Source organism: Halichoeres trimaculatus, unplaced genomic scaffold (genome assembly GCF_033239565.1).
Source record: "Halichoeres trimaculatus isolate MK-OKI-2021-1 unplaced genomic scaffold, fHalTri1.1 fHalTri1_scaffold_14, whole genome shotgun sequence".
Lineage (NCBI taxonomy): Eukaryota > Metazoa > Chordata > Actinopteri > Labriformes > Labridae > Halichoeres > Halichoeres trimaculatus.
The window spans coordinates 22,346,447-22,374,152 of record NW_027437192.1 but is presented as its reverse complement, the minus strand read 5'-3'; the positions used below and the strand labels follow the sequence as shown (position 1 = coordinate 22,374,152).

General features: G+C 39.4%; 1 protein-coding gene across 2 annotated transcripts in view; it reads right to left on the bottom strand.

Annotated features, from left to right (window-relative positions):
- The window catches only part of rims3 (regulating synaptic membrane exocytosis 3), a 58,803-nt gene that overhangs the window by 7,642 nt on the left and 23,455 nt on the right, over positions 1 to 27,706 (bottom strand). The gene's annotated exons all lie outside the window — the stretch shown is intronic.

Sequence of the window (27,706 nt, the reverse complement as noted above, 5' to 3'; positions counted from 1 at the left end):
ACACAGCTCCACACTCTGAGTTGCAAATTAGAGAAGGACAATCAAAGTGATTCGGGATCAGGATGTGATGTGTAACGTTTGACACTTGTGCAGTTTTTCAGGACATCCAGTTCCTTATCCACTTTGTCACTACCGCCTCTGTAAAGCTAGCGTCAATGCAACCTCACCAGGAGTTCTCAGGGCGTACGGAGGTCATGTGGGCAAATACGGGCACCCTGCAACATCTTTGCATATCAACTATTCCCTGAATTTTTACAAAGAAAATCACAAACTGTACGATCAAATCAACATCTAATCACTCTCTAGTTTGTGTTTCTCTTTGTAGGTTTTATCAAACCATGAAAGGTTTGATGCTGGACGTAGAAGATGTAAGAGAAAGAGAAAATTCAAAAGAAACACCGTCATCCCCCTTGAGTTCCAAAGGTGTAAATAATAAAACAATATAAGAAAACAAAGCTGCTCTGCACAATAATCCACAGAGACACGTGCACACATTCATACACAAATGTCGTGCTGACAGTAGACAGCACTAGTGTCTGTACGTTCACACCTTGGTGCAACATTTACACTCTCTGACTAACACACACACACACGGCGTCTGCACGTGAGCAGTCTGGGCTTCAGGGTGATGCTCCAGTCAAGCAGAAGGAAAGAAGCAAGAGCTGCCACAGTGAGAGGTTGTTTCAGCACGGCCCGCTTTATAAAGACCTCTACAAAGTCGAATATTAAATGTGTGACTTTACTTTGCTGGGCACTTTGAGGGCTGGCTTTTTTTATTCAACCCTTCAAGAGGAAACTCTTCATGTTCCCATGGTGGCTATTCTGCCCTGACATCATGATCAGGATGGTTAGCTCAAATACTGTTGGGCTAGGTTTGGAGTTCCATTAATTGATGATTTCTATCTATGGTTAGCTTCTTTATTAATGAGCAACTTGAAAGATAAAGAATAATAACATTCTTTAGAGACATCCTCTCATATTTTAAAGAAGGAGATGTTTGATGCACTAGAGGCTAACTTAGACAATGTCTTGAGGTAACATGTAGCAGCTTCATAGCTTAAAATTGTTAGAGTGTTAATTTTCTTTGTACATAAAGTAGCTTTAAAGGTTTTTTGGGTCAACAACATTTAATTGAGTTTATCAGTGAATTAATATGTAATTGGTCACTGGATCTGGATATCTCTGGTCTTAAATATACATATATAAGTAAAAATTTGACATCATGTGACGTTAATGTACTGTTCTGTAATATATTATTGACTCAAGTAGGCCATCTAGTGTCTCAAAGTGGTTATAGCAATATTTTAAGTTGTTTGGAATCTTGCAGTAGTTTTGAAGCCAGTCATGAGCCTTCATGTAACTTTTCCTTCTCTGCCTAAAAGTATTTTGACATTTGGGGTTTTCAGTATTTTTTTTTTTACAAAAAATAATTGTGATATATCTCTGTGACAAAAGTTAAAATTCTGTTAAAATTCTATTCTGAACCTGAAGTTATACCCATGTATGCTAATTGTTAGCATATCAGTGCAATTTCCCAAATTCATTAGCATCAAGTTAGCGCTATTTTATTTATATATCGTTTTTGGTAAATAAGATGTATACCAGAAAATCCTGAATCAGAGATTTTTGGGGAAACTTTTATCTCTCTGCTAAGCTAAGATAGCTGCAGCAGACTAGTCAATGTAAGGTCCTGCAGCAGCGGTCCCTTCAGTCACTTCCTAGCTGCATAGTTGTATTACATAGTTAATGCTAACATTGGCTTTTGTCTGATGGTAGCTGCAGCTATGGCTGATCAACTGTCCAGTTGATGCTCTATTTATTGTTGTCCAATTGTTGATCAATTTACGAGACATGACATGAAACCAATTTGTATGTGTTTATAGGACTTACATAACATTTTCATCATGTGTTATAATTTTTCTTTATTTTCTAGCCTCTAAAGTTTCCAAAAAAAAGTTGGTGAATGAGGCAAGTAATAGTCAGGGAGACTGTTCTTAGACGAGCCCTTTAAAATACCAGAGCGTGAATATCCTGCACTTTTCTAAAAATTGACATGAATTCATGTGTGAAAGGGGCATTTGTAAGAAAATTTGAGTTTCCTGCTCTAAATGATTGGCAGGTAAAAAAGTTTTACACTGTGAGTTCTGTGTAAAATAGGGATCACTCTCATCACTCTCCCAACCCAGAGTGACATCTATAAGAGCAGATGCATCAAAAAAAAAAAAAAAACAGGAAAAATCCAAACTGACCCGTCACACCTTCAGGAGGAGGCTGCGATGCATTGGGGCAAAAACAAAAAGAACTGGGACACGCTTTTTTCTCCCCACTCACTCCTCAGCATTGGAAAATTGCACATTGTATTTCATCTTTTATATATTTCTTATTTTTTAATCTGCACTTCATAATGTGTTGTATTGTCATTTCTTACTTTGTGTTTGTCTTATCTAGTTTTATGTCTGATCTTTGGGGCACAGTATTCTGCTTGAACTAGAAGCGACAAGAACACAACTGAAACTGAATCTCTTGGAGATGTGTTTATGATCCAAAAAGAAAATTCATTCGGAGGTGAGTTATAACAACAGGAGGAACAAACTGATTTCCTTTCATGCAGCATCCATGCAGCTCATTAAGACTGCAGCTGTGGTTGCTGTAGAAACTCGTTCTCCTCTCCACAGGAACTCGCCAACCAGGCGGTGAAGTCACCTGAGACGACTTTTAACAAGCCGTTCATCGTTTCTTCCTGGTTTATCTCACATCCAGGTACAGCCGTCCCACTTCATTAGCCTGAGCAACTCAAAGCTCATTAAGCATCCTATCCATGCTAATCTCATCGCCATGACAACTGAAGACACCCCATATCATTACCATCGCTATGGTGATAAACAAAGAGCAAAGAAAGGCAAAGAGACGTAACAAGAGGATGTAGAGTTGTTTAACATGAGTGTAAAGGAACGTTATGGAGATTTAATCTCTGACTTCTAGTTTTTTACAAGAGAACTTTTCTGTGCAGTGACTTTAAAAAAAAATCAGAATATCAAATTAGCAACCAAAGTCCAAAAACAACAATTTCCTCATTTGAATCTTAAAGGCCTGATAATGACCACCTGTCCTTCACACCTCAACACCTCGTCCATTAAATTCAAGGTTTTTTCTTTAATATGTTTTAAGGTTTTTCAGAGGATTTGAAGGTGGATTAACAAATCTGCTAGGACACCAAAGAACTGTCCATATCTTTGTTCTTCAAATGACAAATGGATGTTCTCCCAAGTTTAAAGCTCAAGCCACTGTTACCTTTTTGACATCAAAAATCGCTTCTTATTGTCCAAATAACAGGAGTAGACTACAGAAATCAAGCAGGACTGAAAAAAGAAACAGAGACAAAGAGATGCGCCAACGAAAGCACAAACTGACAAAGCATTGGACTTCACCACCAAAATAAAAATAAAAATAAAAATAAATAAAATAAAATAAAATAAAATAAAAGAGGTGATAAAAGAGGTGATAAATGAGGAAACAAAATATCCATTAACTTTGCAACTTTATTTCAGAACTCAAACTAGCCCAAAAGTGCTCCTGAGTGTTCTTCAATTTTACTCTTTGTTATTAAGAAAAAACTAGATAAGAAAACCTAATCAGAACCTAAAAAAAAAAACGTTTTTTTAATTAGTAGGTGGCTGAAGTGGTGAATGAGCCTATGATCTGAAGAAGAGAACAAACAATCGTAATGATGAAATCTACAACTTAATGAAAGTGTTCTAAGTTTGTTGAGATACAGAAGTAACAGTAAATTGGAGCAGAGGAGGGTAAAACAGAGGGATGAATGAAAAGTTGAGGAGAAATGGGTGAAGAGGAACATGAGAATGATGGGGTCCCATGGGTGCTGGAGATGAGGAGAGGGGTGCTGCCTTCTGCTGCTTCTATTTTTAATCCTGCGGTGAAGACTATTTCCAACAGGCAGTGTGTGTGTGTTTGTCTGTGTGTGTGTGCACCTGTGTGAGTGTCTGTTCAGAGTGTATGTTTGCGGCATATCACGCCCAGACAAACTCCATGCACCCCTGCTACCATGACAACCCCCGCCCTCGGATCTGGTCCCAGACAATGCCACCTGAGACAACTGGCGCCATGGCGACAGGCTCATCCCCCATCACTTTTTTTTAATTGATCTATGGAGGCAACATTTCACTTTGGGCTGAAGCAGTCTCTGTCAAAGTAACCTGACCTCTGTTCTGCTTCGTACTGAGCCACAGAAGTCTGCTGGTCATTTTAGACCAAGTCAAGTATTTTCCTGAGAAGACAACATATGAGAGTGCGACTGTGGTGAAATGTGTCTATAAAGTAAAACAAGTCAAAATACATAGTTTAGGCACCCAAGTGTTACATCTCTCCTATAAAACCATCTTTGAACCATCAAAGACCTTTAAATTTTCTTTATTCATCCCTTTAGAGCCAACTGGTTCGGAGCCGTCTGGACATAAAGACAAAAACAAACAGAGAATTTCAATTTTAGGATGATCAAATAAACTAATTTAATACAGTGGTGAAAGGGCAAAAGTTCAAGCATAAACATCAAACTTAAGGAGCCTTTGGTAACTATACACAATCTAATCCCCTGTTAGAACGCCTGAGTGACTCATCTTCACTTCTAACCCATCTTTGATCCATCAGGTACCTTTCCATTTAACTTCTTATCCCCACTTGTTACTCATTTCTAGCCTGCTCCTCCCCTCTCATCCAAACAGCCCCCTCCTCCAGTGATCTCTTCCTTCCTCTTTAATCCCCTCCTCCTCATCCTCCTCCTCCTCCTCGTCTGCGCTTTCCCTCCATCCGTTTCCATGGCAATGCCGTCTGCATTGCACCAAGAGCCCCGGCCGGCGTGTTTCGCCTCTGTGTCTTCCTTCCCCTCACATTGTCCTCTCCACGGGTCTTATAAGCCACTTCTTCTTCTTTTTCTCTTCAGGGTTTTTAATCACACTTCCCCACGCTCTTCTTTCTGTTTACAGCTGATCTTTATCTCTGTCTGATATCTCTGTCTTTGTCATCATCTTTGCTTCCTTCGTTCCCAAAACACACAATCTAAACATGCACACGCTTCTCCATCCTCACTTTCATTTTGTTCTTTAATTCCTCTGTCCATCTTCATCACACAGCTCCCACCTCCTCATCCTGCTTCATCCCATATAGATTATTTAGTATTTCCCTCCTCTGCTGAACCAAATTTGTTATTCTAGTGTTAACATCAAATGCGCACACATCCTGGAGGACATCATTAGAGGTAGCCTGACATGCAGTATATGCTGTTTGAGCAGCTAAAATAACAACATTACATAAGCTGCTGTGCTTTACTGCACTGGAGCGGAAGGTTTCTTGGTCTTTGTTAGAAGTATCTCCTGTTGGCTTCCCTGTGATGAGCAACACTTCGTCCTTGAAGAATCAACAGCAGAAAACTGCAGCCCGTGGAGCCATCTCACGCTCTAAACTTTCTTTGTGTGTGTGAGAAATACTGAGGAGCTCGTTGAAGCGACTTGTGCGAGCCAGGAGTGATAATCGGGATAAGGCTAGTTTAAGTTACAGGGAAGAAGATTAGGATGGAAGAAAGACAGAAGTGATAGGGATAGAGGGAATTAAAAGCTTCAGAGGGGAGAATTAATAGCATAGAGGGAAATAAAGAAAGGTGGGATTACTGGAAACGCCAGCAACGCAGAAAAGAGCCACACACTGTGACTGTGTGCATACTAACACATGATATCTCCTCTGTGTGTGTGTGTGTGTGTGTTTGGTGCGTGTGCTCAACAGATCATTAAAGCTGCTCTGACATTTGGAGAGAGCCCTGATGAAGCCTTTCTCATTATATGCTGTAATATAGGAAGCTGTTTTTAGACTCCCAGGCTGCCCCGACATGCCTATTGGATGCACTGGTGACGGCAACGATCCGCCATGCATAGCAACAGTAACCAAGCACCAGTGTTGGAGATGAGGGATCTGTTGTGGTGTCTTCACCACCAGACTCCAGCTAAATTTGGACAAAGGGAAGATTCAAGGTAAAAGCTTAAACGACAAGACGGATTTTATTTTTAGAGTCTGTGGTTTTGGTCTCATATTCTGAGAGTTACATAAGATCAAAGCTGCTGTCTGATGGTTAACAGAGTCGATACATTCAAACTCTGTGTATAAACCAAACTTTAAGTCATGTACAAAGCTTCATGTAACTTTGGACAAATTTATCTTCAAGGAAAAAAATGAACACTAAAGAAACATATCTGGTAATGATCTTAAACAAATTCATGTGAACTGTATATTTGGTTGTTTTACCCTCCATCTGCCATTAAAACACATATAACCTCTGTCCACACATGAAGTATGAAAGACCCTTTCAAGTACCAATGCAACTTTAGTCCACCAGCTTATTCAGTACAACTTTTTCAGTACCTAAAAACTACAAATGAACCTAGACTTTGGATCAAGGGTGTCAAACTAAATTTCACTGAGGGCCACGCCAGCATAATGGTTTCCCATAAAGAGCCAGATGTAACTGTAGGACAGTATAAAATGTAGCTGAATGTAACAACATATAATGTAAAATAAATGCAACTACTGCTTCAAAAATGCACCCTCAGAATAAGACTTTGCAGCACAGGCGATTTCTTCAGCCACAATAAAGCTAGCTTTCTCTGCCACGTTGTTTTTGGTAGTGGCTTTCTTGAACACATCCCACTGCAATTGCAGTTTGCGTTTTAAATCTTGCACTATTTGTTGTTCTTCTTGAAGGCTCATTTTAGCGCACTTAGCTCCGTGGTTAGCATGGTGTCAGAATGCTAATGTAGATTGTACTCTTTGACAATGGTGACATAACACAAAGGACATGCTGGTGGTGGTGCTCCATGAAGCACAAACATATGTTCGCCCAACAAACTATTACCGCCCATCTTTCTTGAAACAGCCTTCCATCTACATCAACTTTTCTCTTCCTGGATATTCTGGGATCATTGTTTTATTTCTCAGTTTGAAAAATGTTACTGATGTGAAAACACTGCAGTCTAGTGGCGGGGTGCTGTCACTTCGCAGGCAACAAAATCAGTAGGTATTATGGGAAATGCAGTTTATGTTCAATGCACCCTTTTGACTCAGACCTTTAAAGCTCCGGCAGGCCTCATAAAACGGTGTGGCAGGCCACATTTGGCCCGCGGGCCTTGAGTTTGACACATGTGCTTTGGATGGTGGAATCTCTTGTTAAACTACATGTTCTACTATTATTAGATTGGTAACTTGTGAAATGAAAAAAGGATTGAAATGATAATGGTCAACAAACCAAGAAAAGTACTTATATACTACATACTATACTTACATTAGATGCTTTTGATTAAAAACCTTAGTGCATTGCTTGAAATGTATCATATTTAGTTGTGCATGGTTTAATTTGAAGATGGAGACATATTTATATGAACATGGACTACAAACCTAAAACTACTTGTTTGAGGGTGTTTAAGGGGAGATGGAAATGGCTGTAGATGCAGTTTCTACTTGATTTGGGGTGACCCCTCTTAGCAGTCATTGGGCACAAGTCTGGGTAAACAGCAGAGATGGCAAGTAACCAAGTACAAATACCCAGTTACTGTACTTAAGTCGATTTTTCGGGTACTTTGTACTTTTAGAAGTATTTATTTCTCTGACAACTTTTTACTTTTACTCAATTACATTTTCAATATAAGTATCAGTACTCTCTACTCCTTACATTTCCCAAAAAGGCTTGTTACTTTATACATACTATGTATTACTTTAGACTTTATATAAAGCCTGGGCCTATATATTTCTTGGTTTTTGGCACCGCAACATCAGTGTCAGAGCAGGCCTGCGACACAAGAGTGAGGGTCCCACACAGTCACAGGAGCAGCACCCATGGCCTTGTTTAAAAGAGCTTTTTGAGTTTGTTGGTGCTAAAAACAACTCCTGGTGTATGCGCTGCATCTTGTGCAAACCAAAATTTCAGGAAGTATTAACGTTCAAGAACAGTCCATCAAGTCCATTAGGACACTAGGCAGGTAGTGTTTGTTCAAACAATGAAATTGCTAAAGTAGATTACAAATAAATTATCCTGTGTTTAGAGTCAGTGATTGTCGAGTAGACATTTTGATCAGAAATTTTTACTTTTACTTAAGCCGTTTTATCACATAGGTATTTTACTTCTACTCAAGTAAGGAATCTGGGTACTTTTGCCATCAGCAACAGGGTCCTTAACAGGAAGTGAACTAACATGATGCAGCATGGCTGTGATTTGCACACACTGCATCAAAGGAAGACATGGCTCTGTAGTCTAAGTCACTACATGGGCTCAAAATCTTTTTCAAAAAGTAAGAACACAATGTGTCACAGCATCCACACATGCAAATTAAAATTGCATCAGGCACAGAGAATAACAGAAATGCCAGTGACTTTTCTGGACGCAAACCCATTCTACATGAACTGAGGCAAAATGGAAAAACAAATCAAAATGTGACGTTCTTTTTGGAAATCATGGACCCAACATTTATTTTAAAGAGGAGAGAGACCCCCAGCTTGAGTAGCCAAAGAAAGAATACAGAATTAGAGTAACACATGCTTCCATCAAAACTGCCTCTTTTAAAGTTCTTGGTTTTAACAGCTGATTTAGTGTTCACACTATTTTGGTTAAATAGAGCTTTTATCAACACTTAACACAATACCCAGACATTTCTGAATATAATGCTGTGTTTCCAGCATGCTGAACCCTTTTTTCCTTAATTTATCTGCCTGTTATTTAACTTAAACAGGATGTGCAAATGAAGTGTAGGCTGGTATATTTAGTGTTATTTCACCTTCAAGGGTAATGCAGTGGATTTAAACAAAACTAATCCCCGTGCTGTCATCGTGTGTGTGTGTTCAGTGTGTCTGTGTGGATCACATTAACAGCTCAGTCAAGGACGATAGCCAGAGAGCGGTCAAAATGAAGCGATTAGCCTTTCTCAGCACCATGTTGCATCGGAAATGATTTCTTCAATCAAAAACCTTCATGTATGGCAGGATGTCTGTTGCTGAGTTAATGCGCAACACGGGATCTGCTCTAATGACAATTAATTACAAAGAGGAAAAGAGTAATCTAATTCAGATATAATTTCCTCTTGATTACTTTACTCTGCAGCTGATGACCATGGATGCAAAATGACCCCAGCAGAGAATGAAGTCAGATTGTACAAACCCTCCAGAAACAATCAGTTAGAGTAACCTTCCAGTGGATGCTGAACACCGGACATCATTTTCCGCCTGTTTAACCAGCAGGGCTAAGAAAATACGTCCTGGTTTCTGGTAATTATTCAAAGTGGAAACTCTCCCAGTGGTGGCTGAGATATTTCCATTTCCCTCTTTTTTCTTCATATTTAAGCAGACTCGTTGACGCAATGCCTCTATGTGTGAAAAAGTAACACGTAAATCAAGAAAATTTCCCCAGACAAATTGACCTAGATTAAGCAGAGGGGAAAATATCTCACTTACCTGGCAGCTTTGTGCTCTATGACCACATTTTGAGCCTCAAGACTGAACAAAACCTCTTATTCAATTTACCCTGCAGAGCAGCAGCCTCTCTCTTCCATGACACAGGTTTTATAATGAACATATGTGTCCATACTGGCTGAGGAGGAATTTATAAGTGCGGGTGTGTGTTGATCCTGTGCACCAGATGCTTGCTTTCCATGTTTTCTACACAGACGGCTACATGAGTGTATGTTTTCAGCACTCTACATATCGAGAGGAGTTGTAATGACACACTGATTAAAGGTGTTTTAAAGTAACAATACTTAACTTTTACACCTTATCACAACTGTTTCGAAGTCTGTCTAATAGTGGGGAGTGTACAGAGAGTGAATAGTGTCTTCCACCTCTCTCTGTGCAGCTGGGGGATCTCCTCTGGCACTATGTAAGTGTTAATCGTGGGCCGCGATCGATCAACGGACATCTCGCGAGAAGGCTGAACTGCTTTACGGCACAAGTGCGAGTTTAGCTCAAGAAAAGTAAAAAGAGCATGGAACAGCAAGGCATTGCCTGTTTTGGAGCTGACTCTCACGATGGCGGATGCAAAACGGCGAAAAGGACTGTTACGGACGGAGCAAGGAAAGGAAAGAGGGAGAGTGACCAAGCTAGAAGTCGAACAAGAGTGAATACTGGAAATGCTTTTACAAAGTGGTGAGAGCTACAAGAAAACACAGGCTGTAAGTCAGACGCTGAGCTGGCTCATTTGTTGTTAGAATGGTGAGTAAATTGGTTGTATCAACCTTTTATCCATTTCCTTTGATTTGATTCGAGTAGGTGTTGCATATACCCCTAATGACAGTTGGAAAAAAAATGTAAGGCATCCTTTGACTAAGTCATTATCAATGTCCTACTTGTCTCAGTTAAGCAGTTTTATGGATAACACTAACACACCTAATCTCTGTCATGCCTCAGACATGGATAAATAAAGAAAGATCAGTTTTCCAATCGGTTCTCCAGCTAGCTTATAACTCTTCAGACCTATACAGCTAATAGCGTATGATAAAATAGACAAGAGCAAATTAAACTAAAGGCCAAATCCACTAATATATTTGCAACAAAAACTATAATACCGTACCCTTTCAGTCGACATTCTTTATATGTTCCTCTCAAAGTCTTGCCGGCCCACTTCTCCTCGATCTGTGTCAACAGATGCACGTTGTTGTGCGGCGCTCGGTTTTATGACAGTGCAGTTACAAGCAACGACCAGAGAGGCAACCCTACATTTTGCCAGTATCCTACATTGTGGGCCTTTAATCGTAAGCTGGCATATAAACTACACTCAACGGTGACTAACCTCACACACATTTCATCAGCACAGTGACACTTCACTGCCTGCTATTAAAGCCCTGCTGAGGTGAAAATAAGTGTTCTCTCTCATTTTCTATCTCTGTTTCTCAACAGGGTACCTCTAATTCATGCATATTGCCAGATCAGCTAAAAGCCTCCAACATATATGAGCAATAACACCTCAGCTGGCTGCAGCACGTGAAGAATCCAGTGAGAGCCATAATGCATACAAAAAAGATGGAAATTCTAACATTTACTTTAACATTTTCAGAAACGGGGTACGGTCTGGAGTGTAGGGTATGTTGTTGCATAAGAAACAGTTGAAATGTGAGCTCAGACAAGCTAAGGATTAAGGCCCAAAAAGCGCTAGTTCTCTGGCTCCGTGCGCATTTACACAAACGGATCAATCATTTTTGCTTTATGTTTAACTTTTCACATCTAGTTGTTTTAATTCTGCCCCCTTTAGCTGTTAATCTTGTTTTCTCCTGTTCTGAATCTCACAGTGCTTTCTCATGTCATTTTGTCACTAAAGGTGTTTTTTCTTTAATCAATGACAAAAAGTGAGCAGCCTTTAAATGCCCCTTGACCACCCTCTGGTGATTATATCACACACAACCACGGGCTGGAAAAAACGTTTAAATGAGACTGTAGTCACATCAACCATTAGGTTCTGTTATTTCCAAAAATATTTTAATATGTTCAAAAAACTATGACTCATCCCAATTTAATACATTATCATTTACACTAGAAGTGGTCTTTAACCTGCAGTCTTTTCATAACCAACAGAGGGCAACGCCACTGGTTAAAAAAAAACAACAAAGGGAGGAAGTTGTTAGAAAACTGGTCACAGTTCTTACCCGATTTATCAGAAGACATTTTTCCTGTAACATGTTAAGACCATACACTGTGTAAAACAAGGGCGTGGTCTCTGTGACATCACCTGTCTGTTCCTGAAACAGTGAAGTGAACCCATCAGCGGATGCAGTCACATTAGGTACAGGCTTTGAGCTTCCCTTCTAACAGCTACGGGGCGCCTGTCAGTCACGTGAGCTGAGCCAGATCAGACAATCTTCCAAACCGCAGAGTACAAAAAAAAATTTAACCCCTATACAGTGTTTCAATAGCAAAAATTAGTGTTTCAGACCCAAGCCATTTTTTTAACTAGGCTGTAAATGTGCTTTTTAATGCTGTAACAGTCTAGGTTTTTTTGGCTAGGTGTATATGGTTTCTGGTCTTTCTCCAGCCAGCCTCATCCAACACCATTTTTTCCCACTTCTGCTTAAGCTTCATTTTTCGAAACTGGATGTTCCCCCTTGGTTCACACACTCTGAGAAGTCTAAGCTGATCCAGTTTCACAGCCCTTTTTTGCCAACCAAAACTGGTGCTCGAATTATAATTTTGAAAGATGCTGACCAAACAAGTGTTAGCCTATAGCATTACCTAAAAGCTAGTTGCATGTTTGCTAACCCCTCATTCCAATCCATCATTAAATTATGGTCACATCTTGCTAGACAAACAGAACAACCACCAACAAATCACCAATGGAACTTAAAAAAAAAAAAAAAAACTCGCAAGATGATTTTATTGCATTATCAGTGCATTTAGGCTAATGCTAATGGTACTAATTAGTGTTTTCATTGCTCAGTCTTTTTTTTTTTTTTTAAATATTGGATTCTGTTTTAAACAGTTTAACATTTGTTCTACTTTGCATTGGTAATAAAACATTTAACTGATTATTTACATTAAACTCTTTGAGTTGCTGATAAGCTTATTTGTTACCTTTAAACAAAAAAGAATCCCTGTTCTCTATCTGTTTCCAGGCTAAACCATGAATTCCCCCACTATCATCAAATGAGTGCAAATCTTTGCAGTACGGCAAGCATGCAAGTTTTCACGGCTTCCAATCATTACTTCACATAAAGGTTTGATCAGAGAGTATGTGACATGCCTTACAAGTAAAAGACATTCAGTGTTGGTTAAGATGCAATTGTTTTACACGCAAAAGCTAGACATGAACTCTCAAACACACCAACGCATACTTGAGTGCACACAATGGCAGGTTTATAGGTACAAAGACAGACAGATCACAGATGAACGCATCAGCAATCCGTCCCACTAAGAACAGAGACCTGAGCATGAAGGAGTTGGTGGGCGAGATTAAGAAAACATGATAGACGCTTTGCCTGAAAGTGAGAGTAACAAAAGAGTGAGATGAAGGGAGGAGAGATGGAGGAGGGGAGAAATTAAGATGTCAGTGATGATAGAGGAAACAGGACAGGGAGGGAGAGCGGCGAGTGGAAAGATGAGAGGAAAGAGAGAAAGTGATCGCTGGTCAGCTCTGCTGCTGTTTGGTAGCCTCTAAAAGCACCAGCGTGGAGGAGAAAGCTTTTAGAGACATGAGTAAGGTTTCAGTTTGTATTTGTCAGGAGAGTCAGTGACTCAATACACTTCAAAAGAAAAATGCGCTGGAGAAGTAGGATGTGGTTTGAGGGAGACATCAGAGTAGCAGTCTCACCTGAAATAACAGCTCAGAAGACAGGCAGAGGATTTTTCTATTAGTCATAGTGGATATGAATAGCTCGGTCACCCTGTAAAAAGCTATCATTATTTTGAAAGGGCAGTGTGTTACAGCATTCCAGACGTACTATGATTCATCACCTTCCATTGTAACTATTCAGACAGCTCTGCTTTTTATATTGTACCACTCATTTTGTTCATCGGCTTCTTCTAGGTTTTCTGGGTGTGTAAAACTTTCTCTTCCCTCCAAGGATCTGAGTGCTGTATGCTTTCCAAAATGTCTGCCAAAATTCCTAAAGTGTGTTTCCTAACAGTGACTCAGACTCTAAGCTAGAAGTAGGGCATGAATGCGTCACCCTGAAAACACCCATGCCAAGTCTGGTCTCTGGTCTGCTGCATCACAGGCTACAGGATATATGGAGGGTGACTGTATTTAACGAGTGGATATAGTAGATCCAGCACACAGACATCTGTGCATCTTCAGCTAACAGGGGGACACTCAACAATATAACCTCTTGTTACTACATCAGTTTAAAAAGTCTGCAAACAAATGATCCGACACTGGTTTGAGTTTAAAGTCTAGAGCTGATATTACTTCACTTTCATTTATTTTAGGGTTGAACAAAAACGAACCCTCAGCTATCGTATGTCTGCATCACATCAGCCTGTCAGTGGAATTTTCCCTGTGCCGTAGAGCACAACACTGCAAGTATGAAATCAAGGAGGCCGTTTTCAAAAGTTTGCGTTTAAGGTCGGCTGAAACGCCGGTTCCATGTAAATGCGAGGCTGAAACGCAACACAACTTTTGCGTTTCACCCAAAAAACCTTAGCAGGGCGACACAGTGTACCCCGCTAATAAGTCCAATGAAGAAGAAAATCGCGACAAAATAAACCAAGAGCAACTATAGAAAACATCCAGCAATTTGGCTTCCTTTACGGTTGGCATGTGGCTCTTTGTTACAAAGCAATCAAGTTTTGTTTCTGAGAAGGTTGTGTGCTGCGAGGAGAAATGTAGCTGTTGTCACACAGTAAGTGACAATTCTTTCAATCAGTCAACAGTCTGCAGTGTTGTAGCTCAGTTTAGTCTGGCACCCCAAAGGAAGAGTCCCAAAAAGTGGGGCGGCTCGTCTGGGTCATTTGGGAATCTGTCCCAGGATTGGTCAGCGAAAACACCATAAAATGCGTGCCGCGTCGAAACGAGATTTGAACCGCTTTGTGGAAACAGGACTTTACAGATACTAACACCATAAGTGTGTTCACCTATATGCCATCGCTGTGAGCAGATATGTTTGGGGCAGTTGTGGCTCGACTGGAGTTAACTGTGGAGTCGACTGTCCCTCATTCAGAAGGATGTCAAGCAAGAAACTCAGTTCCAAGTTGCCTTCATTGAAAAGTGATGAGTTATTATTGATCAGTGCTCTGCAAAGCAGCCTCTGCCATCAGCGTATGAATGGGTGAACGTGATATGAAGCGTTTGAGAGATCAAAGAGACCACAACAGTGCCACAGATGTCCAGGTCTATCAAGCCGTCTACCATTTAAATGTATAAAGTTCCAACAAAAAGCAATGTCAGTATCATTTAAGAGGAAATGTATGGTGAGCAGGTGGAACACTTCAGGGAGTAATGGTTTTTGCCACAGTGTCAACAGGCAGAGGTGAAGTATGCCTGAGCTCTTCCTTTGGATTGGTTTTATACGATGTATGTGATGAGGCTGTCCTTGGGGCACCTTTTTGCTTTTGATAATGATGCACTGTTTTTGTGCGCGTTTGACCAATCAGAATCCAGTGCACTATAGAATCACAGACTGTGTAATTTATGAGTATAGTCTACATGACATCACATATTTGTTTCTGATAATTTTGCAGCCTATCATCACAATCTGATTGGTTTTCTTTGTATTTTTTTTCAGGGCTGGGCAACAATTAAAACTTTTAATTGTAATTAGTTGCATGATTTCCCTGATTAATCATAATTAATCGCATTGTGAAAGTGCCATAACATCTGTCATGCAAACACTAAATCAGTACTTGTTATACAGTAATAGTTAAATCACATATTTAGTGCAAATCAAATTTACAAAATGTAAATACTAAATTAAAGCTTATTGCCACTGTCAGGGCATTAAAGTGATACTCCGGGATGGAACAAGTTGGGTCCTATCACGAGGTTTAGGGGTGAAATTACCCCTACAGCAGTGTTTTTGTGCAGCAGAAGCCCAAACACCCCTTCCCTGCTCCTCTGCCGGTTTCCTCTGCACTCAGACAGGGCCATATTTTACCTGACCAAAAACACGAATGAACGGACTCCCACCAAAAAAATCTGATATCGGTCTGCATTCATGCTTTATTTAGAGAATTTTCAGCGCGTTACTTTCACACAAAAACACCGCTAAATAAGGCTCTAGTTCTCATTGTGTCTCTTCGTCCTGGCAGACTACCTGCGTTTGTTTATACCTGGCACGCCGTGTGCACGGACTGATACACTAAGCGGTGAGCGCCTTTAAGTTCTGTGGCGTTGCCCCTCTTCTCCATGCTTGTTTTGGTTACTCATCGTGTTTTTCCCCCAATTTCACTTCCGGTTCCACCGCGGTCAGCAACAGACATTTACAAAATAAATGCATGTGAGCAACATGCACTAATGTGTGATAAAATATTCAACGGCGTTAATAGATTGACGGGTTAACGCGAAAATAACGCGTTAACTTGCCCAGCACTAATTTTTTTGAATGGGGTTTTAATGTTTTTGGTGCTTCTCCAGACAACTTCAGGTGGATGCTCAATGAACCTCAGTTCTTCACACTCCCACATTGGCTTCATATTTCAAGACTGGAGGTTACCACTAGTTTGTGATAAACTAAAGCTAATGAATTTAACAGATAACATACATTGGTGGTACCAGCAGCCTGAAAAAATGCTAAAATGCTAAGTTTAGAGACATTTCCTAATTAAAAGGAGTCAGTGCCAAGGCTAACAGTATTATTCATTTTGTTGGAAGCAGAAATGTTGCTGTCTGATCACAGAGACATGATATAAAATAAAATAGAGTTAAAGGACCAGTGCTTTTCTTTTCATGACTGACTTAAGCAGTTTTCAGAGTCAAGCACCTGTGTTAGTTTATAAAGTTAGGAGAATGGTAAATAGTTTTTTATAAAACTGCTGCACATAACTTCAACCCCAGGATGGAGTAGAGTTTCAGCCACCCAACCCCAAAATATTTGTTTATCAACAGTACACACAAAAATGTACTTGCAAGTAGTCTCAAAGCAAGCCTGGGGTTTCATAAGCAAACCAACGAGCATGCTCATGAGGTGGAAGACACTTTCCATTAGCCTCTGTGTCTTCTCTGCATCTCTGGTGAACTTCCAACAACATCTAGAGCAGAGCAGAAATAAACACACAGAGAAATAAAAGCATTTACAGAAACTGAAGAACTAGGATGAGAGAAGATGAGGCTGGGTGTTGAGTGGGTTGTGAGATAGTTAAATGTAGTGAGGACATGTGAGGTGATTGAGCGTGTGCCAGCACACTACACATACAGTACATAATAACTGGAGGGGGGCTCAGGTTGAAGCTCTACTCTGGGACACAGTCCAAAAACATACACAAACACACACACACACACATCTATGCCTGGTTTCCTTTAATCCAACCCTCCTGGTGCACTGCTTCTCATCAGGGGGCGCTTGTTTCTCTGCAAGCTGCGTCCCTCTGTGCAGACTGACAGTGTACTGGGAGCTGCTCTGTTGGCTCCGTTTTCACAGTCATAGATAAACCTGCTCAGGAGATAAGAGGGTGTTCAGGGGAGAAGTGACTCATCCATTAAACCTGGGAAACTATTTATGTGTGTATGTGTGTGTGTTCTCTCCCCTCACGGATGCTAATAATAGCAGGTAATATATAGAACACAGAGCCATCCTCAACACTGGCCTGTTACAAAACCAGGAATAACAGGACGACGACGGCACAGCAGGCGGCAGGGCTGCGAATGAAGGAAACAGATACATAATAGAAGAAAAGCATGTTCCACATCTGTGGCAATGCATGAAAATAATACAAGAGGAGCTAAATATAGAGGCAAACCTACCTTATATAACTACGGCTGTGATTGACGTACATGTAACATCTTCCAAATGCCTGGATTTTTCGTTTGTACAGTTTTTTTTTGTTGACCTACATCTCTGCTTCTTTATACAGTTGTGAAATCTCTGTTTACTAATTCTACACAAACATGAACAATCTTTTCTTGGGGGTCATGATTTGAAGATGAGGAGTGTTTTCATTGCTGGTCTGAGTAGGGACCAATCATGCATTAGCCAGCATTTGTATGCAGGAAAAAAAACCGTGTGTATGGAGAGTAAAAGCACGTGGAAAGGAGTAACCTAGAGCTCATCAGTGGTAATCAACAGTTTATGTTCCCCCTGCACAACAGATATCTGTGTTTAAATACAGCTAACAATTTGTATTGGGTCAAAAATTTCAACCAGGCCTGATTGTTGACAAAGAGAGTCAATATTCTGATCACCCAACTTCCTGGGATGCATCAAAAAAGGTACGTCCAGACATTACGCCAGATATTTTAATTGTTCGTCATTTTGACGGACAGGTTTATAAACAATTTTTGTCAAAATGAACAATGATCCCTCAGTTTAAAAAACCAATGGTGAGACCTATAAGATATTAATTATATATTTCAGCATGTCATCACAAAGCGACTCAAATACAACTTGTAACATCAATTTTGCAGGGCAATTATATTGCGTATTGGGCAAAAAGAGAGAATATTGATTAAAAGAATAGACAAATAATCAAAAATGAGAATAATGATACCAACTCTGCTGTCTAGAGCTTGTAAAGCAAAAAAAAAATCACTCACAGTAGGAGGAACATGCTTTTTTAAACTAAACCGAAAAAATTTAGAACTGTATTTAAAATAAGTTTCAAGTCAATTTTTTGCCTTTTTTTTGTATTCTGGTTTGCCTGAGCTTAAACTTTTTTTCTGGGATGCGTGGAGTTATAGCTAATGCTCATTTTGGCGTAATCTAGGTCATGAAGCGAGAGAATGGCAGAGGAGATCAGGGTCAGGTTTTGTGTCTTTGCCCCAGACGGCCGACTTCTTGCGTCTGTTTTGATTTTATGGAGGGTGAAGCCTCGTTCTGCTGCTACACTTCATACTGGATCGACCACTGCTCCATCAGTAAGCGTTTCCAAGTCTGGAAGCATTTCACCCAGTGAAGCAATAAACAGCCAGGCTTCCCGATCCTGCTAGAACCCATGAAAGTACAAGTAAATAAGCAACAAGTCAGTTAACCCAACCCTTCTTTTTTTTACAGTGAAACTGAGACCCACTAGAGACAACTGAATGAACACAACTTCTTGGATGTAATCATTAAAAAAATTACAGCTTTTATTTGTCGAAACAAATTCTGCTTTACTTCAGACCTAAACATTCGGTACTTTCTCAAGCTGCTCACTGGGATGTAAATGACACAGAGTAAACAACGCCAACCTTGAAAAAATGAAATGCATCAACAGTGAATTGTTCAGGAAAGCAGATGCCAAATGTTATTTCTCATGTAAATAATGTTATTTAAAGTGAAAACTCTGACAGGCAAAATTGATTGTTAATGTTAAATAAATCCGACGACTCCCTAAATTTACACCCTTTTGTTGTGAAACACCAGAGGGCACAATTAAAAGACGTCCATTAACATTTAAACTGACTAAGGTCTCAGCTGCTGTGTGAAAAATGTAGACAAGGCTGCAAAAATGTCCTTGCATTGCTTTTGTGTGTGATGACCTTTTCATGTTGGACATGGTTAAGCTTGTAAGAAGAGTTGATTTCTTCAAGACCCATATTTTTCCTTTCCAATTTAGAGACTAGTTTGAAAACCTTACAGACTGAGATTTATTTCCATCCAGGTAGTTTTCTGTGTGTTTCAGAGATTGAATTTTGGAAGAAGGGATGTGTTGTTCATCATCACCTTTGGAGTTTGAATGCTGCAGCATAACTTGATGGTAATTAGGGCAATGCTGTAGAAAGCTGAAAACCCACTAAGAACACACTGGAGGCTGAGAAAGACTTTTAGAGTATCAGCTGTTCCCCAGATGATGAAGCACGTTTTCTGGGTTTCTTGGTGATAAGTTGAGAAAGATATTTTATTAAAAGAAAACAACACCCAAGACTAGTCTGCAGCAACACCTCTGTGCTGGCAAAAAGCTCACAGGAACAGATTCTGCTAAATTGACTGGATCCAATTCACAAAATGGAGCACAGTTAGAACATACCCTGCAGAAACTGTGACACCATAACAACACGATAATGACATTACCTCCTCACAGTGCTTTAATGTAGAGACACTGACTTATTCCTCCATTAACTCAATCTACTTTGTCTTTTCTCAATCTTTTGGTCTCTATCTGTCCAGCAACTTTCACTCTCATCACTCAGTTGTCATAAATATTATTACTTGTAGAAGGAGATGAACGTTCTACAACCATGAATGATCGGTTTTAGTTTGCTCTTTGGTTCAGCTCTTTGCATCAACCCTTCTCTTGGGACCAGTTCAACCTGCAGCTCATCAGCTGTTGGGTAACAAACCAGGCAAAGCAGGAGGCACTAGGCCAAGGCCGACCGGTTACAGAAGCCAAACGACGCTTGTGTCAACAGGAACATGGAGCAGTGACAGCTGACCAGAGTGTTCCTTTAATGACCACCATGAAGGAGCAGAGCGGACCCTAATCAAAAGACTGAACGAGGAGGAATGTTTGCCTGCCACTCTGCTCGCTGTGACCCTCAGTCTGATTGGGTCAAACTGCTAATTATAACCAGAGGTTTTTGCCTGAAGCTGCTAAAAAAACAGACAGCAAACAGCGTATTAGAGTGGCCTCAGGCAAATGGGTCAATAAGCCAGCAGTCTATTACTTCCAGGAATAGACTTCCAGGGGTTCAAGAGGAAATGGCCACTTCCATGACGACATGGTGTTTTTGCTAATGTTATGCTGAAAAAATGTAGTAAATTACCTTCACTGTGGTTCAGATTACATATGACACCAGCTGAGGTCGTCAAATTAAAGCAAATTTAAGGATATTCATAGAAATTCACAATCACTCTGTTAAAACCAGAGCCAGCTACAGCTTGCCCTGTAATATAATATGTTTTTTAGAACAGAGAGGAGTGCTTTGAAAGGAAACCTAACCCTCGATGACACATCTTTACTGGTAAAATGTGAGCTAATAGATGCCTTCAAACTCTGCTCTGGTTTTCTGTTTCTACCTGTTTTTAAAGTGACCTTGCTCCCCAACACTTTCCTACACTTAATTCCTTTCTTTCCCCTCGTCAGATCACTTAAGTCCTTGGATGCTTTCGTTTTAAATTTCCCTCCACACAAACACCAACAAAGGAGCTCTCTGTTTCTATAAACCAAAAGTCTGGAACTTATTGCATCTCAGTATATTTAAAAGGAAACTACATACCACACTTTTCAACACAGCTTTTTTACTTGAAGGGAGTTTATGATTTTGGGCTGCGTTTTCATCACTGCTGTCAATTTTTGTTCCTATTTTCCTTCAGCGCTCTTCTATGACGCACTTTGGGCTGCTTTTTGAAATTATTTTTCAGACATTTCTGCCCCAATTTGATAGAAAAGCTGAAAGAGACAGACAGGAAACACACGGAGTGGAGAGCATGTGATGATATGCAGCAAAGGGTCCAGGCTGAGGGTGGAACCAGTGGGGCATGTGCCCTCAATGTAGGACCAAACTGGCACTCTGGGCTGCACGCCTCTATGCAAGAAAAGTGTTATATAAATAAATAAAGCTAAATGAGTTTTTTACTGCTATAAAATAAATATTTCAATATTTAACAAATCCAACATCACATGTTAGAAATGACTGGCAGAAGTAGAATCATAGGACGCCAGTTCGGCCTAGTGCTTGGTCTCACCTTATGTACACGGGCTGTGATCCTCAATTGGGAGGAACTGAGTTTGATTCCAACCAGCAGCCTGTTCTTGCCTGTCGTTCACTACTCTCTTCCCCATTTCCCTGCTGTCTTCTATCTTATTCTCCCAGAATAAAGGAGAGCAAGGCCTAAAAAATAGAAGCACTGGCTAACATTTCTATGTTTATGGGGCAGACTCACCACTGTTGTCACATTAAAGATCATTTAAAGGTATAATTGGTAGTTTGATTTAGATAAACTTTTTGTTATACTGGTTGAAATGATCTATATGTCCCGATGGCCAGCAATACATGATGTGTTCTTAAATGAGAGCGAATAATATCTGCTATCTACAGCAGGAGAAAATCAAGGAAAATATCAGCCCATCACATCTATTAGGATCCAATCTGTTAAATTTCCTAAAAATTACATCTATTAGGATCCAATCTGTTAAACCAATCAAACCCAGTCCTGCCTTTTTGCTCTCCTCCTTCGCATACTTTTCACCGGCACACTGCCCCTGACTCAATGCGTGTTCCTGAGTTTAGCAGTGTACAGGTTCGCACTCAGCAGAAGAATGGCAGAGAAACTACCCACACCCCGATTACTGGTAACCACTCCTCCAGCTAAACAGAGTAAGAAAAGAAAGACGGAGGCTGAAAAGGCCTAAACTAAAAAGAAATTGGACAAAGCCAGGGCGAAAATAGGAGTCAACATTGGCCCGAAGAGGTACTTGGCTCGGGGCTGTAGTCTGGATCAGAGTCTAATAAACTCACACCACAAGGGCTCTGACAAGCAAAAAAACTGTGATATTCAGTAAGTCCTAGAGAAAATGTAGATGTACTATTTGTATTGTAGCTTTACTCCTGACATTGTGTCACAGGTAGAAGTGGATAATGCTAGCAGGACAGTTGCGAGAATTTACGTTTGTTTATTTGTTTTTTAGCTTAACATTTTAACGTTTTGGTGTTTCCTTACCTCTGAATGAGACATGACTCGGGGAGGGGGTGGAGGGGCTAGGCGGAGTCCTGACGAGATGCTACATTCAAATTCATGCTAGTTTTTCAGGACTGCCAACCCTGCCTTTAAGGAACTTAAGTATGTACAGTACTGTATGGGTGACTATTGGCAAAAAGCTCACGATACAATAATATCACAATATCACCATATTGTGATTTTACACACAGCTTAACTATTTGATTGAAAAGAATTTTTCTATTTTATTTTGTTTGAAATAATGAAACTCAGATTTACTGTTTCATACTTACTTTGAAAACATAAAGTATGTCAAGTTTGTCCCTTTAACTACTGTGACATTAAATCTAATGCTGCATGCCACCTGGCAATTTATGCATGTAATGTACATCTGTTTATGTGTCTGTTGTTTTTTTTTTTGTTTTTTTTTTTATTACGTATGTAATTTTTGTTGATCTATCTACCTGATTTACTGTATCTATTGTATTTATTTTATTATTATTATCATAATTATTTATTTATTTATTTTAATTTGAAGTTTTTTGGTTTGTTTATTTAATTTATATTTTATTTTAATACATATATCTATATATATTTATATCTGCAACACTGGCTGTTAATTCAAAGTTGGGGTGTTTTTTGCTCTGTGTTATGTAAAAAAACCATAAAAAAATACCTTGTTCAAAAAACTAGTGCTGCAAAAAAATTATTGGGCAAAAGATGTGGTCAGTTGGTGAAACTGATGAATATCACTTGATATAACCAATGCTACTCATAAAAAATCTAATGTTGTGGAAAACGCATTATTTTATCAGTTTACTACACTGTAAAAATTTAACTTCAAATGATTTTAAATTGACTGACACAAGAACAGAGAGAAAACATTGGTGTTTACAGCATTAAAACCTACATCATCAAGTTTAGGAATAAAATATTTTGAATATACCTTGAGATTATATTTATTATGCAGTTTATGGGCAATTTACAGTAGAGTAGCTCTTCAGCGTCATCTACTGCAGTGGAGGTGTGGAAGACATATTGCACTTCCAACTCACCTTAAGTAGAAATATTTCGATATAAAGAGTTGAAATATTGATGTAATTACACCTCAAAGTATCGATAATTTTTCACACCTCTACAGTAAAGTTTATTTTGTCCCCTCCCTGTGGTAAGTTTTGTAGCCTTTTTTTTCTTAGCAGCTAAATTCACTCAGTGGAAATTTTTTCCGCTGACATATAAAAGATGAGTCTAGCAGTATGAAGTCAGTAACTGCCTGGCATCTTCCCCCTGTCTAGTTTCAGACGTTAAACATAAAATTATAGAGGTAATGTGTTTAAATGCTGATGTACTTCTTTGCTTTTGTAGCTCAAACAGAGGCATCAGTTTCAGTTTAATTCTATTTCTTTAACCAGCTAAGAACTACTTACTTTAAAAGTATGTAAACTCTTAATCACAATCAGGGCACAGTAGGCAGCAGCAGTAGTCACCGTGCAAGGGAACAAAAACTCCCACAGGGTCTCATATGCTCCAGTCAGGTCTTACAGGACTATCTCATTCTCAGCTGTCAGAGTTATGTTTTCAAACATTCTGCTTCATGTGGCAAACACAGTAAGGAGGCTGTCCTGGAGGTAACATGCGGTACGGATCGAAGGGAGTGGTTCATGATTCTGTGTTTCAGGCTCGATGTGCTCCTCTGGCAGCTGAGAACATCTAAATTTAGACACACCCCACATCTCCCCTTTCCTCTTCTCCACATCGTCAGCCCCTCCTCGCCTCCTCAGCCACACTTTCCCCTGCATTGTGCTCTCCTCATCAGCACCAACACAGAGACATGAAAGCCCCTGTGGTGAAAATATCGACAGCTCTCCCTGCGTCAGACAAGTGTCAGCTGTGCATGAATGCACCAAGCTCATTGTGCATGCATGTGTGTTTGTGCGTGTGCGTGTGTGTGTGTGTGTGTGTGTGTGTGTGTGTGTGTGTGTGTGTGTGTGTGTGTGTGTGTGTGTGTGTGTGTGTGTTCCAACTGACTACTGGAGCAACAGTCTTCACAAACTGATACACACAAAAACAGGTAGCAGCTCAGAGTAATGATCCAGGATTTAGGGCTGTGTGTGTTTGCCGTATGATGACTGTGTCAGAGCTGGTGTTGAACATGTATGACGCTAACACCCACATTTGTTTGAATGTCTTCTCATTTCATCATCTATTCACTGATTCAGGAATGTTGAGATATGAGCTTTGGTGAAAATTTTAATGAAGCAGCAAAAGAGAGACTGAAAGTTTGAGTTACTTGAAGCTGGACTTTAGTAGATGGAGTGAGATAATTCTTCAGTTCATTCTGAATTCTTTAAAGGAAGTATTTAACATTATGTTTCACTTTCCTGGAAATAACAAATTATTCTAACCATAAATTTGAAATCAAATCTGTATTATTTAGGGTCTGTATCCTCTTTGAAAGCAAAGAGGAGTGATTTATAAGCGAAATGAAAAGAAATATGTTCTTTTTTTACTTTTTCGATTGCAACCTGTTCTGTTTTGATCTCAATTTATTTTTCATTTCTCACTTATTCTCTTTTGCTTACAAATCTCTTTTTTGGTTTCAAATCTATTCTTTTTGATTGAATAATAAAGAAACAAAAATTTCTCCATATGGAAGAAAGGGGCAACATTCAGTTTATAAAAATGAAGTCTATTAGGTAGTTTCGCTGTTAAGAATCTACTTGATGCTGGCTGCAGGAAGACCAGAAATCATGTACACCGAGCCCCCTTACCGAGTTACGGCAATAAAAAACCTTTTTCCAGCCTGGTCCAAAAAATGGCATGGATCTGAAATGCTCATTTCTCTATCAGCACACACTGTTCGTCCAATCAGAGACAGAGCTCAGCTCACGTGACTGACGAGCGCCCTATAGCTGTTAGAAAGGAAGCTCAAAGCCCGCATCATATCCAGTATAGACCCCACAGATGACCAGCTTAATCAGTAACTGACAGGTGACATAGAAGAAATGTCTATGTCTGTAAGTTATACCTTTGAAAAAAAGTGAGTCATTACTACCTAACAATAATGCTAATAATAAGGCTAATATCAGATGTAGTGGTCGGTAGATATGTTTGTTTTTTTCCATCTGACGTCCAATATTTACTGACCTAGCATATTATAAACAATTTGTATTGTAAACATTAAGGTAGTACAACAAAACCACCCGCAATTTATTGTTGTTAATATGTCTGTATGGCTGTTATCTATAGTTAATTGATTTATGTATTATTACACAAGAAGTAAATTATTTTACAGTTAAAAAAACGACAGAATAGATACATGAAACTGGAGCAAAAAGGCACAATGTTAAAAATGACTTTCAAGTTTTTTTTCCTCTGACCAAAAGTGAACAATTAAGTACTTCTAGTCCGAACAAGGACATTTCTGCTTTCAAATTTGCTGAATACAGGCTAAGGATATAAAAATTTCACCTCCATATATAAATCCAATTACCCTTGGGTACCAATTCTGCGAGAAAGACAAACAGAGAGCAACAAGCCACACATCCTGTATGAAAACAGAATGTTCTCACAGAACAGTAATACACTCGTACCGTACAGCCTCAAATGAGCAGCCGGGCAGAAAGACGCACGCAGACACTGTACTGAAAGGGTTACAGTTCAATGTGCTGGAAAGAGAAACAGAGTTTACTAAGAGGATGTGGAGAAACAGCAGAAGATATAACTGCATTAAAATGAGCTGCACTCCTGCCCCTGCTGGCCTTACTACAGTGTGTGACATGTTTTCCCTTTGTTCCCCCAGGACTGAGTGTGCTAGTGTTTGACGCTGAGGCACAAAATGAGAAACACTTTTGTTCCAGCTGCACGGTATCTCTAATTATACCCTACAGGACACACATACAAACATAGCATTGCTATCATAGACGTACAGGCATCGTGCTCTATAGAAACTGCTACTGCTGCAATGTACCTCTCACTTCTGAGTTCAGCACACAATGATGCTCTCAGGAACGTTCTCGGCTTTCAAAAAGAGCCCATTACAATGATAATACCACAAAAGGTAAATCCTGTGTGAGCTTGTTGAATAAGAAATTACAGGTATTAAAATTGAGAAGGCGCACCACAGAACACGCTGTGGAGTAGTTTATGCTAATGTGATTTGTCAAAACACTTGATCGTGTGTCTTTCTACTATTCACTGACTCTTAAAATGTGCTGAAAATGCATTTTGATATCAGTACATTTTCCGATGAGGACAATAACTAGTTGTGAAAAAGTGTTTAGCTATGTAATTAATAACACCGGGCTACACAATTTTTGTTGAGTTAAGTCTGACAGCCGTTTTTAACCAATTTTTGGGTGAGTAATCCAAAACTAATCTCAGTTTTTCTCTATCACATCAAGTATTTGAACTACAGGATCCCTGTTTTCTTACAACAAAAATATGAAAAATACTTAACCTAACAGATATGTTTTATAAAAATCATCAAATACTGACATACAATGAAATATGAAACTGCTGCACACATCTCACCGCTCTGTCTCAACTGTGACTGCACTAACAAGTAGCCACGTAGCTGTAGATGAGTCCAATCGTAATCAGCTGGCAAGTCTTACTACAGCTAATCAGGGGAATTTAGCTTATCTGGAGGGTGAGCTGTAGAGAAAAAACTTGACGTGCTGGAAAAAAAACTGACTGCTACTTTGGAATTAGCATGACAATTTTAACTTTAATCAGCATAAAAATGTAACTGAACAGATTTTTTTTTTTCAAATAATCCCCCATTGAAATCAGAGGAAGAAACTGAAATCAGTCAGTAGAAATAGTCACTGATTGTTGAGCTTCAAAGTAATACGATATGCAGTACTTAGAATACACATGCAACCGTAGGTGAAAGGCCCGTGCTAGCTTTTTCCAGTTATGGATGCTGAATTATAGCTTTGCAGAGTAAGCTGATGCTGTGTTACCATGTAGCTAAATTTTGTTTGGCTCGATACCTGCTAATAATGTCAGCTCCTCATTGGCTGCCATCTAATTAATGGGAACACTCAGCATTCAGCCTATAGTTACATCGTACAGCAACTTATAAAACCTGAGAGATATTAATTTGGAGTATTACAGCTTTTGAGCTTTCATTTCTACTACCTTTATGATTAGTTTCCTGAATTAATTGCTTAATTACTTTTATGACTTTCCAATCATTATAACATCCATTTCCAAAACAATATCTGGAAAGTTACACACAGTTACACAGTTACTTAATTTACCTGTTATTGTAGGTTTCTGTTTGCTGTAGATTTTAACTTAATTTCATTACTTTAAAAAAGTAATTTGTTATTTTGAAATTCCAAAATGTAAGGTCAAAAAGTCCAGGAAGAAATTAATCTAATTTTTCTAAAGAATAAATTTCACTTGTACTGGGAGTGAAGTTTAATCCAAAGAAGTAAAAT